The following is a 15,278-nucleotide window of genomic DNA, read 5'->3' as shown; positions in this document are numbered from 1 at the left end:
CTCCCAACCACTGCGCCACCAGGGAAGCCCAAGGTGGCATTTTTATTTAGTCCTATGTTGCTGAAAAAGTCTGTCGTTGCTGGTGCAGCTACACATACATATCTCAACGTGCTAGACAATAATTACCTAGTCTATCCTCTAATTATTTGGGGAAATACTTGTAATGTTCTGAGAAAAATTAGTGCATCAATTTACAGTATCAATAAAGAGGCAGACTATTGCTTTTTAAAAGCTCACAAAACGCACGTATGTCTTTTAGCAGCAAAATGCAATTACGACAAATTTTTATCATTATATCAGAGCATTGTAAAATTTCATGAATGAGAATTATCAGAGCACTCTTTGGGATACCTTGGCAGAATTAATGCCAGAGTGATCAATTTAACTGATTGTACAATTACTAACAGAAAATCAAAACAGTAAAATGCATGTGCTTTTTGATACTGAGATGATGTTTCACTCCTTCAAAATGCGACCATGCAGGGCTTCCCTGATGGCGCAGTGGTTGAGAGTCCACCTGCCGGTGCAGGGGACGCGGGTTCGTGCCCTGGTCCGGGAGGATCCCACATGCCGCGGAGCGGCTGGGCCCGTGAGCCGTGGCTGCTGGGCCGGCGCGTCCGGAGCCTGTGCTCTGCAGCGGGAGGGGCCACAACGGTGTGAGGCCCGCATACCGCAAAAAAAGAAAAAAAAATGCTACCATGCAAACCAATTGAAAGTAATGTTAATTTAACTGATATATCATAAAATTTACATCCTATTTAAATTTTGTTTTGAACGTAGGATGTGGAAGATTTCTGTGAGTAAGAAATCTAAGTAATGGTAAAATATAATTAGCATTAGAAGTTTTGATGTTTTACAAAATTGTAAAGTGAAGAATGATCTATATCAGTAACCAAGGACCTTCACTTTACAGGTTTGTAGAAGGAAAGCCAGCCAGTGGCTTACCCATAATATGTTAAGGAGTTACCAAGTCTTCTCTTAATAATCTTTTTTGTTTTAGTACTATAACTCCAGATTGTTTGATAGTAGTAATTTGAAACAACTGCTTTAAAAAAAAAATCAAAACAGTCCGTAGTGCTCAAAATAAATGCTAAATTTAGTTCATAGGAAACCTTTAGCACTATAAAAAATACACAGAAAATCATACAGTCCAACCTTGTAATGTTTTTAAAAATCCCATTATGGCTTCTTTAATATACATTTTAAAACTGGGTTTATTAGACAGCTAATACCTTAGCTGATCACATCCGAGTAAAAAACCCTACTCCAAATTACCCCATAATATAGCAGGAGCAACAGGAACAACGAATGTGACCAACGAAAAAAAATTTCTTCAGACAAATTTTCAGGCTTTTCCTCACTAATTCTTCACCTCCATTTCCTCACTTGTCTCCTTGGTGCCCCCTTCTATATTACTAACTTGGGTTGTGTTGTTCTGATCTTTGGTTTTGGTGTTATGTTCAGATGCTATGTCCCTTTACCCAATGCCCTTGAACTCAGATGCCCACCAAATAATACCGCATTGTTTTTGTTTGTTTGTTTTAACACCAAGGGGGACACCTGCGTGCCAGAGCCAGGGGTCTGCTCCGGGTGGATGGAGGGTGGGGATTCCCGGAAAGGCCAACAAGGCGCAACTGGAAACCGAAGTGTGTGCTGCGTGCTTCAGGAGCGTGCAGGGAGTAAGTGCAGGTCCTTTTGGAGGGAGATGGGGAGAGGACGGGCTGGGATGCGCTGAATGTCAGGGTGGCTCAGAGGATGGCGGTATCGGGCCCAAGGAGCTATAGCTGCAACCACTCTCCCGAGGAAGTCTGATCTCGCAGGATCTCGAGGGATCTACAGGACCAGCAAGGGAGTCCTGGGATGAGAAACACTAGGGTGTTGGAGGCTGCCAGTCCATAAGGCGTCTGGCTCACACCACCTGTCACACAGATCCCAATCCTCATATAATCCTGGCCGGGGTACAGGTATACATCCACCTCGTTTTCTTTATCCATTCACACTCAAAGGACATTTAGGTTGTTTTCATATCTCAGTTATTATGAAAAATGCTGCACCAAAGAACATAGGAGTACAGATATTTCTTTGAGATCCTGATTTCAGTTAGATATTTATTTGGTTGTTTTATAATCAGTGGTGGACTGAACATAATAAAAAATTAGGGAAATTAACTGAAATTTAGTTATTTCTCCCTAAAGGTGTGAAACAGCCAGGTTTCAATGGTCAGTAGGCAAAAAAAAAAAAAAGTCAACTTCTACTTTCACCCTAGTTAGTAGAGCTTGTTTAATGACAAGAGTCATTGTCTTATCTTACTGTCAAGGGTATAAAATGCAATGCTATTTTTTAATTCATCCTTATTTTCACTGCTAGTAATGAGTCATTTGAACAATAAATATTTATTAACATTTATAAACATATGTTTGAAAACAAACACTCCAAGGGTATAATAGAGCTCAATTAAATGCAGTATCAGTGGTTTAGAAGTGTGATGGGTTAGCTTTCAAAGTTAATACTCTCATGAAAAAACATGCTTCCTTTTTTGTTTATCTTTAAAAAATGCTAACACAAGCTGTTTGTGACTATACAATTCCCAGTATAATTTTGTACGCCTTCATGAATGCATACAGTAAAGAGGAAAGTCAGAGATTATCAGTCATCGATTTAGGATTTTTTGATTTGGTCTTGACTATTCTCAAGAATCAATATTGGCAAAGATTTTTTCCTAAATCGAAGCACCTTTATTCCTTCCAAGATTTGGGATATATGATAATTTTTAATACAGTATTAATGAAATATATTTAGCTTCTGCAAAGTAAACGAAGAAAAATGAAAAGTAACAAAACTCTGTGTGTGTGTGTGTGTGTGTGTGTGTAAAACGCATCTGTTTAAAAAGTAAGATAAGCTAGTTGATGAATAGCTTACTTCAATATCATCATCATATGCATATTTTGCTACTTCCCTCCTTAAGGGATATTCTCCTAGAATAATATATATTCAAATATATATATATTTATATATATATAAAAATGAACACATGCATCCTTTTTTTTATCATATCAGATAAGATTTTCATGCTACGATTTCCCCTTCTATCCCTAATAAATTAGTCATTGAATTCAGACTTTTCCTTGAAAAGTTAGTCATGTAATTAAAAGCATGACTGTACACTTTTTTTGGTAAACTTTAAAATTCTACTTCTAAGAGTTTTATACCTATGAAGGCCACGTGAAAGGTACAATTCAGTTACTGTGGTGTCAAGAGAAGCCTAAACATTTTTATTCTCTTTGTTCAAAACTGAAATGTCTAAAGCCATAACACCTACATTTTTATTATACTAGTTATCTGCTTATTACTTAAAATATATCCAAATAAATTAATTTGATAGATAATATAATTAGCAAAGACAAATTAAAGTCTTCACTAATATGTCGAGTTTACATAATGGTCTAGAAATACGATTTTTATTTTTAATATCACAATATGGTTCTGCTGTTAAATAAACACTCTGCTTTTATATTACTGATGTTCTAATTTAAAAGCTTCATTTTACCTAATATTTTTTCCTTTTTTTTATGCTGGTAACGTTAACAAATGTACTATTTGTTCCTGTAAAATTTAATATTTAAAATATAGTTAACTTTCACCAGATTTTCTGCAAGAAACACTCAAGACTAACAGATCAATTTAGATTGAAATACTTAAAAGTGCTCAGGCTTTAAAAAAAAGTGCAAACACTATAAAGATTTTCAATCTTTATTAATTTAAAATCACTCTTTACCTGTGGAATTTCTCAGAGCTGTCATACCTTAACATGTCATATTTGCTTTACCAGTAACTTCCATTTACTTATAGCAGCATAGATTTTTGGTAAATATATAAATAACAATGATTTTCAGGGATCTGATTCTGTTTACTTTAAGATAGTTACAGACGGTAATAAAAGACCCACTAGAGTGCATTAGGGTTGTTTAATGTGTTTTGGAAAATGATATCCAAAGTACAGACCCCTATTAGCTTACTGCAAAGTGATACCAATACCCTGATGCCCTGTGGTTACCCACAAATAGAACCCTGGGGGAAGCATAGAGCTTGTTTTCCACCCATGCCAACTCCTTACAAGATTCTACCTTCAGGACTGATTTATGGGAATTTTGGCCCAGTCATAGTCCTATTAGGTTGGTGTTTCTGAGTAAATAAATTAATTTTTGACTAAAAGGAAAGAGTGAGTCTTTTATTTAAAAAGTGGCAACTGAAAAAAAATAACCAACAAAAAACAAAGAAAACTCCCAAAACTCTACTTAATGCACTATGGTGACCTAAATGGGAAGGAAATCCAAAAAAAGGGGATATATGTATATGTACAGCTGATTCATTTTGCTATACAGTAGAAGCTAACACAACGCTGTAAAACAACTATACTCCAATAAAAATTAGTTAAAAAAAAAAAGTGGCAACCAGCTGGTTTTATCTTCACTCTTCCTGGAGTTTGGGTTTGTAAGTCAACAACTATCTCTTATTTTTGTTGCCTAAGAAAATTTGTGCTATTGATACTTTTCGGTTCTTGTGCATAAACATTCATATTAACATCAAATTATGACAAGAATGGACATTTTCAAGTTAATTACCTGTTTTTCCCTAAAGCACATTGAAACACTATAATTTCGTCTTTTCTGTAGGTATATTGTTTAAAAGTACTCAAGGAATTTGATATATATCATATTGGGGGGAAAAAAGGTAAACCAAAGTTTTTTTTTTTTAAAGCCTCTATCTATTGTTTCTAAATGAACAATAGATTGAGTGGAAGTAAAGAAAAGAGTTCTGAACAGGAACCAAGATCTGACCTGGGAAACATTGTGATCTTTCACAGGCAAACTGATAAATTCCCTAGATTAAGAGGAGCATCTGAAAGCTTAGACAGGAGGATGACCTTTAAGTTTTCTTTCAATTCTAAGAGTCTACAATGTTCTGTATAAAACTTGAGCCTAAAGAGTGGTTGAGAATAAACTATGGCAGATGATCCTGTCATGGACTCTTCAAGGAATTGGAGCCATCCATTTGTGAAGGTGATGGAGTATGTAAAGAAAATATAAGGTCAGCAGGCAACCAATGGGTCATTCAAGGCCAGGGCACATGTCTTCTTTTTTCTGGCAGGCTGGTGTCATCATTAAAAGGATAAGAGAGCAAGTAGGGATGTGTTTTGAGCCTAGGCTAGGAAAGAAGGCTGCCATTTCTGCACCCTTCTTTTGGCTAAAGCAAGTCACAAGGCTAGCCCAACTCAAGAGATGAAGAAAAGTTTGTTGGGTGAAGCTGCAAAGTCACATTGAAAAGGCAAAGAATAAAAAGGAATTTCTATTAAATCAACCCAACATCCATGTTAGAGAATATACTTTATTATATTATTCATTCACTTTACTTTCCATATTTCATTGATTCCTTTTGGATCTCCCACCTTCACCTTTAAAAAATTCTTGACAGAATTTTAGACAGCAGTTAGAGACTCTTCGGTAAATTTTAAAAGGCTTCATATTCCAGATAATGTTTTACATAAGTTTAAAGCATTTAAAAATATTTTTAAACATTTTGAAAATATGTGTCCATTTTATTCTATAATATAGCATTTATATTAAATCTGTCATCAATCTGATGTTTGTTCTTTTGTGTTTGACCTGCTCTTTTATTCTACATTTGACATTTTTGGGGTTTGCTGCTAATGGTTTATTTTTCTGTTTCCATACCTAATTGTGAGGTTTTGTTTTCCTTATTTATTTGTCTCTTGACTCTCTGCAACCCATCAATCTGATAATTTGTATCTCTTTAATTCTAGGTGACAGCCAGCCATTATTTATTCAACTGTTTCTCCTCATATATTGTTTATTTCCTCTCCATCTGGAACTCATGTAAGTATTGAACACTACTTTTGTCTTCCATAGATATTACATTATGTTTTCCACATTTTTATCAATTTTAGGTGGCTTTTGGAATAGAACATTTACCGATTTTTTAGTTCTCTGTCTCATTCTTTGTGTTTCATTTGTTGTTCAAGCCAAACATTGTTTTCAATTGGTTCTTTATAATGGCTTCCCTTTGCTTAAGCTTCCAATAATGTTTTTGTGCTTGTTTTTTTCCCCATCTAAGGATATTTATTTTGAGTTCTTGTTCTGGGAGTTTTTCTTCTGATTCCTCTAAGTTGTTTAGTTTATTATGAGGTTTAGTTTTATTCATTTATTTTTTTCTAGTGCTTGCATTCCTCAAAGATCTCATGCTTTCTTGTTAGTTCATATCACCTGAAAATTATGACACGCTGTGCCAGTGGGGTTTGGACCCCACTGGTGAATTAAGGAGGGTGAATTCCTCAGAGTTAGATAAACTTTCATGTTGCAGTCTGGGTTTATCTTTTCTGATCTTAGGAAGCCTCCCATTACTTAACCCACGTCCTGCTCTTTTCCAAGGACTACCTCCTATTGAGCTAATCTATCCTACTGGGGTAGCAAAGGAAATATCAGCATCAATAATGGCAAGCTGAACTGCACTTGTTAAAATGCCTCTTAACCTAAGCCACATCCCAACTCCTCTAATGTTGCAATGCCTTCAGAGTCTGTGTCTCATACAGCTCCTTTACTGGTGGCAGTGTGCCAGGTATCATTATACCCCCTAGGGTATGAGACAGAGAGAGAGAGAGAGAGAGAGAAGCAGAACTGTAAATCTGGCATGCCACCTCTCCTACATTTATGGTGCTTTGTCCTTTGTCTAACTAGGCTCTCATTTACCCCACACACACTAGGATCTTGATACATTTTGTCTTCTTGAGGGTTTGCCAAGGTTTCATTATGGTCCTTGCTGGTGTGTGTATTTTATAGTTGTTATTTGCCACTGGAGTCTATCACACTCCCTCTCACTTCCCTGCCACCTCCAGGGGTTAAGTTTGAGAGGAGCCAGCAGCTCTTTCTCTTGTGACATTCTGTTAGGAGGCAACTTCTAAATAATTGTTTTTGCTCCCACCTTAAAATTAGGGACACTTTCTAACCACAGTTTAAATTTTCTTCTTTAGTTTTGGCGCTGCACTTCTTATAAATGCCTCTTTTTCATACTAAAAATAATATTTATTGGCTTCTCCAAAGCTTTCTGAAGAGCAGCCCCACTCTGTGGTCTAGTTTCTCAAACTTTGATATTAAGAATTTATATCCTCAGGCCTGGAATAGGACACAGAGGTATGTAATTTAAAAATAATTATCCTGGGTAGTTCTCATTTACTTGATCCACAGCCCATCCTGTAAAATAATGGTAAGGGCAGTCTCCACTCAGTGAGTAAAGCACAGTAGAAGCCAAAGGATATCTCTTAAGAACCCCCATCCCCCTTCAAGGAAATAACCTAACTTGTTAGGAAATTGTATGCCCCTTAGACATGGATGACTGTTTCCCTTAGGCATGGATGACTGTTTCTAATATGCTGGAAACATATTAGACATATTATGTCTAATTATGTCTAATATGTTCTTAGACATATTTATTCCAGTAATCTCACATATTACTGATTCTCCATGTTAAATATATTACCAAAAATAGTGCAGAAATAGACTTAAAAAATCCCTGAAGGATTTTGTGCCATGCAGCTAGTATAGATTCAGGCTAGCAGTCCACTTGAGGGCTGGTTGAGTTTCTCAGTGGAGACATTTTCCTCCTTTACTCAGAGACAACATACGAAAAAATGCATTTCCTTACTGCCCACTTTTGTGGGGTTGACTTTCATAGAATGCTCATTCCCTGAGTGTGTCCTTTGAGGCACATGGATCTATGCCGGTGTCTCTCATCTATCTTTCTGTCACGTTCCCAAGGCTTTGCCTCAGTTACCCAAGATGACGTTAGTATTGTAGCTTGAAGTTACATGAATCTTCAGAACATTCAAGACAGTGTGCATATCGTGATCTATGTTTATGTTTTGGGGGGGGATTTCCTTTCCTTATGAGGAGGTATTTTTGGTTTTTGTTTGCTTTTGTTTCAATTTTAGATTTTTGAGTTGTGCATTTTGAGCTGTGTATTTTCTCTGCAGATACTTCCCAGAAATCAGTTTCTGCCTCCTCAATGCCCACCTGCAATTCCATGGGACCATATATATACATATCCTTAGTTAATAATCTTAGCACTTTATAGTTCAACCATTTGTTTTTAGAACTAATTGAGGGCAATCATTTTCTCTCACTCATTTATTCATTGTACTGTCCTAGCAAGGTGGCTGGTATATATTTGACTCTGAGTGTTGTATAAGAAGGAACCATTGAGATGAAACCACTTGAATAGATTTCCTTTCCTCATAATACTGCCCCATGGAATAGAATTAGGACCTGATAATATCCAGACTTATTTAGAAAATATATACCAAATCTAAGAAAAAAGAAAAACATTTTTGTTTCATTGAAATCTTCTACCCAGAGTCATACATATTTTTATCATTTTGTTATCTAAATAAATATGTATGTGTATCTGTTTTATGTATATATGCATATATACATACTTACATGTAGTTATCTATAAATATATGCTTATATATATTTATGTATATGTATATATACATATATATTGGTGGTAGGAACTAACCTTTACAGAATGTACTATAGCATCATGTATATAAAGGTTATTCATTAAAAAATAGATTATATTTCAATGCATTAGGGGTGGTAAGTTATCCACAAAACATAACAGAAGACTAAATGGAAGAGGCATGCACACACCTATCTTGAAAATCCTCCATTAAATTAGCAGAAATAATTTTAAAATTCAGAAATGGTCAGTCACAATCACAATATGTATTTTTAAAGTCAATATTAGTTATGAAACATGATTCATAGTTTTCTTTAAATGAACCTCCATCCTTAAAATGTCCCAGCGCAGTTATCAGGATTCTCTGTGTAGGGTTCTGCAACCAAAGCCAAAGTTAACAATAAAACATGATCTTTGTTTTCACTGAAACTTTGCAGCTAGTGATACATGTATTCTATATCAGGATTCCATTATTCTTAGGTCAATTGGCCAAATGTCATCATAGGACAATCCTAGCAAACAATATCAACATGATTTCTATAGAGAGAGAAAAAAAGTAGAATGGCTTAGAACTAAAAATCAATGCTTGTGCAAAGCACATCATAGGAAACTAATTTACGTAATGAGAACTTTGTGGAAGATACAAACAACAGATTTTATTAATCAATGTTGGCTTACACTAAAATGAGCATATATAGCTTTCCAAGTGAAAAAATATTCACGAAAAACTCTGGCATATAAATAATATTTAAAGTATATGATTATTTATAAGAACCATGCTAGTTTTATAATATCCTCTGAACTAATTTTTTATTGTTATGTAACAAATTTACCACACATTTAGCAGTTTAAAACAACACATTTATTATTTCACAGTTTCTGTGGTCAGAATTCCAATCAAGGTTTAGATAAGTCTTCTGCTCTTGGCTTCACAAGGCTGAAATCCAGGTGTTGGTCAGACTGTGTTCTCATTTGGAGGCTGTACTGAGGAAGAATCCATTTCCAGTTCATTCCATTGGCAAAATGCATTTCCTTGTGGTTGTATGACCAAGGGCCCATCTTCCTCCTGGCTATTGGCTGGAGGCCACCCTGAGCTTCTAGATGACTCGTGCAGTATTTTCCTGCCACACACATTGCTCTCTCCTTAAGGCAGTTTACTGTATGACAGTTTGTTTCTTCAAGGCCAGTAGGAGAGATTCTCTAGTGGAGATAGACATATATAGACACACACACATACACACATATATAAAGCTAACACTATCACCTTTGCCATATAGCCTAACATAGTCAAGGCAGTGATATCTCTACACTTTTGTCATATTTGGTTGGTTAGAAGCAAGTTACAAGAACAACCAAAACTCAAAAAGAGGAAATTATACAAGATCATCAATCAATGGGAGTCAAATTGTGATGTTTGTGCCATATCCACATGTACTAGGATATTTCTCCTAACATGGAGAAAAGTGAGTACTGAATGTTGATAGATGAAAACAGATTTTTTACAATAAAAATATTTGTATAGTATATTAGCTGTAAAATATCTCAATCTCTCCCATTTAACAAAAATCCCAAAGTCCATCTTTCTCAAACTCTAAAGGAGCACGTTTTGTCTCATTCTATGAAGGAAAATAAGCTGGAGACATTTACTGACACTTTATCTACTGGAAAAATAAAAGTGAAGTCTTATTTACCAATTAAATTATTGAGAAAAATGGATGTCTAAAGTTTTTTTTTTTTTTTTGACTTAAGTAGCACATTTTGTTTGTTTGTCCACAAAATCAGGTCATCAGTAAAACACAAAGGCTTGTGTTTGGCAATGAAAAATATCAGGACTTTGTGACTTATCTTGAAGTTTAATGGTATATATTTTCTAAATGATATGGCTTCCCACATATTATCAATTTATAACTGGCATCATCTTAATTTATTTCATCATGCTACTTTAAACAAAATCTATCAGGCACTATACTCATTTACTTGGATAGTTTTCATTTTTATTCTTTTTTTTCTGTCTTTTTATTCCAGTGCTTTCTGTTCCCTATGCACTTTCACTATTTCTGCCCCAGTGTAGCAATGTCATGCATTAGCAATTTTCTTGAATAAGGCAGGGCACACCATGAGTTTCAGTTTCTTTTTGGTTGGTGTTTATTTCAGTCTCAATACTCATGTGAGGTACAGAAGTAAGAAAAAGAACAGAAAAAAACGATAGTACTTTCCTTCAACTAACAACACAAAGTAGAGATTCAAGATAATTGAAACAGACACACAATAAAACAATTAAATTTTTATTTCATTTTTTTAATTTAGCTTCTGGCAGTCAACTAATAACAAATTCATATTATATACAAGGTAGGATAGGGCCTGGGATAAAGTAGATTGAGGAAGCTTGACAACAATAAAAAAAAAAAGGATCTAATTTTATTTTTATTTGACTTTCAACCAAGAGACCAAATGTTGAAATCAAAACAAACCCTAAGGCTTGTACATGCCAGTATCTAATGTACTCAACCAAGCAGCAACTTTCAGTATTATAGTGAATAAACAGCTTCTTGCCTAATGGAGAAAATAAAGCAAAAATTTGAAACAAATTTTGTCCAACTTTGGATTACAAATTTTGATAGTATACAAAGGAAAATGACAACAACAACAAAATTAAAATGGAAACTAAACTGACAGGCCAGTAGAGAAACTAAGCTACTTTTGTTTGTGAGGGTAGATCCTAAGTATATTCAAATTTATGTATGGATTTTGACTTACTCTGCAAGTGTATGAACTGGAAGAATGCCTTTTAAAACTAATTTAGCTGGGGTGAAGTCAAGATGGTGTACTGGGAGGATGCAGAATTCGTGGCTCCTCAAAACTAGGGCACCTACAAGGCACTGCTGGGGGATCACAGACACCAAAGGGGATGGGAGGAACCTGCAGCTACCAGCTTGTGGGATTGTGGATCCTAGGACAGAGGTCAGGCCCAAGCTCTGGTGGTGGGAGCTCTGAGTCCAAACTGCTGGACTAACAGAGAACCTCAGACCCCAGGGAATATCAGTCAGAGTGAGGCCTCTTGGAGGTCCTCATCTAAGCACCAAGACCCAGCTCTATCCAACTGCCTTCAAACTCCAGTGCTGGATGTCTCAGGCCAAACAACCAGTAAGACAGGAATACAGCACCACACATCTAAAAAAAAAAAAAAGAAAGAAAGAAATGACAAAAAAATCTGTTACAGACAAAGGAGCAAGGTAAAAACCTACAAGACCAAATAAATGAAGATGAAATAGGCAATATACCTGAAAAAGAATTCAGAGTAACGATAGTAAAGATGATCCAAAATCTCAGAAAAAGGAATGGAGAAAATACAAGAAACATTTAACAAGGATCTAAAAGAACTAAAGAGCAAACAAACAATGATGAACAACACAATCACTGAAATTAAAAAATACTCTAGAAGGAATCAATAACAATAACTGAGGCAGAAAAATGGATAAGTGTGCTGGAAGATAAAATGGTGGAAATAACTGCCAAGGAGCAGAATAAAGAAAAAAGAATGAAAAGAATTGAGGACAGTTTTAGAGACCTCTGGGACAACATTAAACGCACCAACATTTGAATTATAGGGGTCCCAGAAGAAGAAGAGAAAAAGAAAGGTCTGAGAAAATATTTGAAGAGATTATAGTCGAAAACGTCCCTAACATGGGAAAGGAAATAGTCAATCAAGTCCAGGAAGTGCAGAGAGTCCCATACAAGGTAAACCCAAGCAGAAATATGCCAAGACACGTATTAATCAAACTATCAAAAATTAAATACAAAGAAAGAATATTAAAAGCAGCAAGGGAAAAATAACAAATAATTTACAAGGGAATCCCCATAAGGTTAACAGCTGAACTTACAGCAGAAACTCTGCAAGCCAGAAGGGAGTGGCAGGACATATTTAAAGTGATGAAAGGAAAAAACCTACAACCAAGATTACTCTACCCAGCAAGGATCTCATTCAGATTCGATGCAGAAATGAAAACCTTTACAGACAGGCAAAAGCTAAGAGAATACAGCACCACCAAACCAGCATTACAACAAATGCTAAAGGAACTTCTCTAGGCAGGAAATGCAAGAGAAGGAAAAGACCTACAATACCAAACCCAAAACAATTAGAAAAATGGTAATAGGAATATACATATCAATAATTACCTTAAATGTAAATGGCTTAAATGCTCCAACCAAAACACATAGACTGGCTGAATTGATAAAAAAAAAACAAGACCTGTACATATGCTGCTACCCACTTCAGACCTAGGGACACATACAGACTGAAAGTCAGGGGATGGAAAAAGATATTCCATGCAAATGGAAATCAAAAGAAAGCTGGAGTAGCAATTCTCATATCACACAAAATAGACTTTAAAATAAAGACTATTACAAGAGGCAAAGAAGGACACTACATACTGATCAAGGGAACAATCCAAGAAGAAGATATGACAATTGTCATAACAAGAATCCTTGTCTTGTTCCTGATCTTAGTGGAAATGCTTTCAGTTTTTCACCATTGAGTATGATGCTTGCTTTGGGTTTGTCATATATGGCATTTATTATGTTGACGTAGGTTCCCTCTATGCCCATTTTCTGATGAGTGTTTATCATTAAAGGGTGTGAATTTTGTCAAAAGCTTTTTCTGCATCTTTTGAGATGATCATATGGTTTTTATTCCTTAATATGTTAATGTGATGTATCACACTGATTGATTTCCATATACTGAAGAATCTTTGCATCCCTGGGGTAAACCCCACTTGACCATGGTGTATGATCCTTTTAATGTGTTGTTGGATTCTGTTTGCTAGAATTTTGTTCAGGATTTTTGCATCTATGTTCATCAGGGATATTGGTCTGTAATTTTCTTTTTTGTGTGTGATATTTTTCTGGTTTTGGTATCAGGGTGATGGTGGCTTCATAGAATGAATTTGGGAGTGCTTCTCCTCTGCAATTTTTTGGAAGAGTTTGAGAAGGATGGGTGTTTGCTCTTCTCTAAATGTTTGATAGAATTCACCTGTGAAGCCATCTGGTCCTGGACTTTTGTTTGTTAGAAGATTTTAAATTATGGTTTCAATTTCATTACTTGTGATAGGTCTGTTTTTATCTTCTAATTCTTCATGGTTCAGTCTTGGAAAATTGTACCTTTCCAAGAATTTGTCCATGTCTTTGTGGTTGTCCATTTTATTGGCATAGAGTTGTTTGTAGTAGTCTCTTATAATCCTTTGTATTTCTTCAATGTAAGTTGTGATTTCTCCCTTTTCATTTCTAATTTTATTGAGTTGCGTCCTCTCCCTTTTTTTCTTGATGCGTCTGGCTAAAGGTTTATCAATTTTGTTTATCTTCTCAGAGAACCAGCTTTTAGCTTATTAATCTTTGCTATTGTTTTCTTTGTTTCTATTTCATTTATTTCTTCTCTGATCTTTATGATTTCTTTCCTTCTACTGCCTTTGGGTTTTCTTTGTTCTTCTTTCTCTAATTGTTTTAAGTGTCAGGTTAGATTGTTTATTTGAGATTTTTCTTGTTTCTTTAGGTGAGATTGAATTGCCATAAACTTCCCTCTTAGAAGTGCTTTTGCTGCATCCCATAGGTTTTGGGTCATCGTGTTTTCGTTGTCATTTGTTTCTATGTATTATTTTATTTCTTCTTTGATTTCTTCAGTGATATCTTGGTTATTTAGGAGCACACTGTTTAGCCTTCATGTATTTGTGTTTTTTACAGTGTTTTATCCTATAAGTGGCTTCCAATCTCATAGCGTTGAGGTCAGAAAAGATGCTTGATACTATTTTAATTTTCTTAAATATTCAAAGGCTTGATTTGTGACCCAAGATATGATCTATCCTGGATAATGTTCCATGTGCACATGAGAAGAAAGTGTTTTCTGCTACTTTGGGGTGGAATGTTCTATAAATATCAGATAAATCTATCTGATGTAACATAGCACTGGGAGATCAGCTTGGCGCTTTGTGCCCACCTAGAGGGGTGGGATAGGGAGAGTGGAAGGGAGATGCAAGAGGGAGGAGATATGGGGTTTTATGTATATGTATAGCTGATTCACTTTGTAATAAAGTTGAAATTAACACACCATTGTAAAGCAATTATACTCCAATAAAGATGTTAAAAATATATATATATCTGGTCTATTGTATCATTTAAAGCTTATGTTTCCTTATTTATTTTCTGTTTCGATGATCTGTCCATTGGTGTAAGTGGGGTGTTAAAGTCCCCTACTATTATTGTGTTATTGTTGATTTCTGCTTTCTTGGTTGTTAGCATTTGCCTTATGTATTGAGGTGCTCCTATGTTTGGTGTATAAACATTTGTAATTGTTATATCTTCTTCTTGGATTGATCCTTTGATCATTATGTAGTGTCCTTCCTTGTCTCTTGTAACTGTCTTTATTTTAAAACCTATTTTATCTGATAAGAGCATTGCTACTCCAGCTTTCTTTAGATTTCCATTTGCATGAAATATCTTTTTCCATTCCTTCACTTTCAGTCTGTATGTGTCCCTAGGTCTGAAGTGGGTCTCTTGTAGACAGAATATATAGAGGTCTTGTTTTTGTACCCATTCAGCCAGTCTGTGCTTTTTGATTGGGGCATTTAATCTGTTTACATTCAAGGTTTTTACTGGTATGTATGTTCCTCTTACCATTTTCTTAATTGTTTGGGTTTGTTTTTGTGAGTCTTTTTCTTTTGTGTTTCCCACCTAGAGAAATTCTTTATCATTTGTTG

General features: G+C 35.3%; 1 protein-coding gene across 8 annotated transcripts in view; it reads left to right on the top strand.

The window, feature by feature from the left end:
• LOC307187471 (uncharacterized protein) overlaps window positions 1-15,278 on the top strand; it is a 1,029,543-nt gene that overhangs the window by 911,061 nt on the left and 103,204 nt on the right. For 7 of the 8 annotated variants that reach the window (XM_079923575.1, XM_079923576.1, XM_079923567.1 and 4 more), the window contains one exon: window positions 5,822-5,894. The gene's annotated coding sequence lies outside the window, so the exon portion shown is untranslated. Of the gene's footprint in view, window positions 1-5,821; window positions 6,051-15,278 lie in introns of those variants that run through there. The other variant, XM_079923578.1, reaches the window with a different exon arrangement.

The sequence above is a fragment of the Stenella coeruleoalba genome, assembly GCF_951394435.1.
Source record: "Stenella coeruleoalba genome assembly, chromosome: 6".
Taxonomy (NCBI): domain Eukaryota; kingdom Metazoa; phylum Chordata; class Mammalia; order Artiodactyla; family Delphinidae; genus Stenella; species Stenella coeruleoalba.
Note: the sequence above shows the minus strand (reverse complement) of the source record. Positions and strands in the feature narration are given on the sequence as shown.